Below are 3704 nucleotides of genomic sequence, written 5' to 3'. Positions count from 1 at the left end.
AAAAACTAATGAGTGAGTTTGGTCATTAAAAATCTGAAAATTGTAAAAAAATATTTTTTTTATAAAACGATCCAAATTTACATACATCTTATTCTTTATCATTTTCTGATTCCAAAAATATATAAATATGTTATATTTGGATTAAAAACAAGCTCTGAAAATTAAAAATATAAAAATTATTATCAAAATTAAATTGTCCAAATCAATTTAAAAACACCTTCATCTTATTCCTTGTCGGTTCCTGATTCCAAAAACATATAGATATGATATGTTTGGATTAAAAACACGCTCAGAAAGTTAAAACGAAGAGAGGTACAGAAAAGCGTGCTATCCTTCTCAGCGCAAGTACTACCAAGCTCTTCTTGTCAATTTCACTGCCTTTGCCGTGCGCGGTGGACTGACGATGCTACGAGTATACGGTCTTGCTGCGTTGCATTGCGTTCAGTTTCATTCTGTGAGTTCGACAGCTACTTGACTAAATATTGTATTTTCGCCTTACGCGACTTGTTACATATTTAGATCTTTTCGTAATGTGTTACGGACATAAGCAGATTCGCGATCGTCGATAATGATTTTTCATGGTGTTGTGTAATTTTTAAATTACAAAGGAATTGATATGTAAGACAGTTTCAATCGAGCTATCTTTCGCGAGTGTATTTACTGTGAAAACAACTCTAAATATGGCAAAAGTGTCACTTTTTTCCGTAACCGGTTGGGAATTATGCAACAATATCACGGTCTCCTTCCCACAGCAGTCTCAACGTTTTGACTTGTGTTAACCTTAGAACGATGTCTTTATAATAACTGTGAAGAACAGAACGGAGATCACTGTCGAAGTCGGCCAATCTGCAATCACTTTCGTCTCAGTTCGTCTATTCTCAGAAACATTAGCGAAAAACATGGGAGATAACTCTGTATTCTTGTTTTGATAGATTCCGCGCAGTAATTATGCACCCTGTCAGAGAGATATGCCGGCGATACAGCATGGACCGGTGATTATCAGAATGGGGGCCGGTTGTAATTATGTGACCACACACCAGGAACTCATTAAAAATAAACGTTTGAGCGCCGAGTTACTCAAATTGAAAACGGCTGTGTTTTGAGTGGGCATTCCAGACTAAAGTTCTCATTGTAACGCCTTTTTTGCGCCAGCCATAACGTTCGTCCTACCTTTCGCCCCCTGTAGATACAGGTTTGAAATTGAGCCTCGAACACAGTTCGTTTTGGGCGTTGAATAGATGACAACACACACGCGACATTTTTGAGAATTAGTGTTTGAGCATTCCATTTTTCAAATCTAAATGATGTGTTTGGTCATCTTTCCAGACGGTGATATTCTCCAAGGGACAGTGTGTTTGGTTATGTAATGCGAAGCGTTTTAGGCATGTATGGCACAGAATAAGCATTCGTTTGCTAGACTATATAGGGTTCAATCCAACGGTTTTATTGTGCTTTGACGAATGGGTATCTTATAAATAAAGTATGATGACGAACGGAAGTCCGTACTCCTGACACAGGAGAGCTAGGCCGAGCAAACCGCTCGCTGATTAAAATTCATTTATTTTTTTGGAATAGTGTTGTAGCAGTGTTGAGCAAATCATTGCAGGCAGGGGCGGACGAGGGGGTGGGTTTCTGGGGTTTCCGGACCCCCACCCCCCCCCCCCCCCCACCCCAGCCAAAAAATAAAAATATTTTTATGGTGCATTTCTTTATTTTACATTGAGTTTCAATTTTGGGGGTATTAATCAGTGACAAAATCTGCTGCCTGAAACTGGTAATGATCATCCTCAGAATGCACCAGATTGCACCATTTTGCATCCTTTTTTTCAACATTTTCCGGGGGGGGGCATGCCCCCGGACCACCCTAGCAAGCTATGCGCTTCGCGCCGTCGGCTCGGCGCTTTGCGCCTTCACACCCATATCTTCACAATATACTTTTGGAACCCCCCCCCCCCCCTAAAAAGAACTGATCCGCCCCTGGCAGGTGTTTCTAAATTACAGTACAGCGAATGTCCCTGAAACTTGTTAGGTACAAATCGTCAGAACTAGGAATACAGAGTTATCTCCCATATGTTTTTCGCGAGCACTGATCTAAATTTGAGATCAGTGTTCGCGAGACGAAAATGATTGCAGATTGGCCGACTTCGACAGTGATCTCCGTTCTGTTCTTCACAGTTATGATAAAGACATCGTTCTAAGGTCAAAACAAGTCGAAATTTTGGGACTGCTGCCGGAAGGAGACCGTAATATATGGTTTCATCACTGTCAACTGGTTACAGAAAAAATCGTCTGCTCCAGTGAGCGCCGAAACCAAACGGTTGATTATCACGTGACACTTTTGCCATATTTAGAGTTGTTTGCACAGTATTAGCCGCGAAAAATAGCTCGCTTGAAACTGTCTTACATATCAATTCCTTTGTAATTTAAACACCATGAAATATCATTATCGACGATCGCGAATCTGCTTATATCAATAATACATTACAAAAAGCTCTAAATATGTTAAAAAAAAATTATAAAAAAAAATAAAAATAAAAAATCGGTTTTCTTGCCAGACAAGGAAACTCAAGGCATCCTGTCAGGGAGAGAATGAGCCGAACTCATTTTGACCTGAGTTCAGGATGGTGAGAGGTATGATAGTGAACATAATTGCAAATACGAGAAGGAATGTACCATTAAGAAATGTAGGCATTAACTATCAAACATGAAACGACATGAAAAACATACACATTATTTTCAAAGAGAGTATCTGATTGCTTCTGTTCTATGCCTTGGATTTACTTTTTTTGTGTGAAAAACACACCCCAAAACAAAAAAAATCAAGATCGTTGAACTGAATAAAAGTCTATCCCCTTACTTTATAAAATTGCCCTGAGGGAAACTTACCTCTCAGTTTGGAGGCACAGGTTTGGTGACAGTGCGTAAAGATATTTGCTTTATATAGCAGAATGATAGAGCTATCTCGATCTCTCTTGATCTACTCAGTTTACCGCTACCAGGCGGTGCCATTTCGAGAAACAGCGTACATTTCGAGAAAAATCCAATGACAGTTTCTCGATATGTAGGGCCTACACCGTTTCGAAACTCTTCTTGATTGTTCGGGCACTAGGCAGTTTCAAGCGCCTTAAAAATTAATAGACTTTACGTCATTAACGTCTGGTAGTTGCAAGGGCAGTAGAAAACACGTCGCGTAAAGCGATCTCACAACATTTTAGTCAATAATCATGTCGGCCTCAGAGAATAAAACACCGGGCTGTTTTTTCATCGTTACTAGTTTGTCCTGGGCTGGCCGAAATAAGCAACAAAGAGATACTTGGCTATAAAAGGGTATTTTTAAAAGCGTTTGCGGGGATAGGGAGGGGGTGGTGACATATACTGTACATAAAGTGAAAGTTTGTGTGCGGGCCTGTGTGTGTTTTTAACCTAAGACAAATGTCGCCAATGTTTTTACAGAATGACGTTAAAATAACAATTTTATCATCATCAAGCAACAATGGCAGGACTGGTGGTACAAGCACTTGGGTCACTGCCATTCAAGTTAATATACAAACTCGACGGGTAACTATTTGACGGCAAATTAGTAGACTCGTTAAAGTGTACAGTGTGAGTGTTAGTGGTTATCGGTACTTTTTTTTATATGGTGACGTCAGCGTTTTGTGCGCAGTTCAAAGGTTAGGGGTCAAAGTTTACGTTTGCTCCCTTTG

At 39.8% G+C, this 3704-nt stretch overlaps 1 protein-coding gene across 1 annotated transcript in view; it reads right to left on the bottom strand.

Annotated features, from left to right (window-relative positions):
• LOC138974271 (GTPase IMAP family member 7-like) overlaps window positions 1-3016 on the bottom strand; it is a 9409-nt gene extending 6393 nt beyond the window's left edge. Inside the window, exon 1 of the mRNA XM_070346993.1 lies at window positions 2887-3016. The gene's annotated coding sequence lies outside the window, so the exon portion shown is untranslated. The remainder of the gene's footprint in view (window positions 1-2886) is intronic.
• Window positions 3017-3704: the final 688 nt, after the last annotated feature.

The sequence above is a fragment of the Littorina saxatilis genome, linkage group LG8, assembly GCF_037325665.1.
Source record: "Littorina saxatilis isolate snail1 linkage group LG8, US_GU_Lsax_2.0, whole genome shotgun sequence".
Taxonomy (NCBI): Eukaryota; Metazoa; Mollusca; class Gastropoda; order Littorinimorpha; family Littorinidae; genus Littorina; species Littorina saxatilis.
This window is presented reverse-complemented; position numbering and strand designations above follow the sequence as displayed.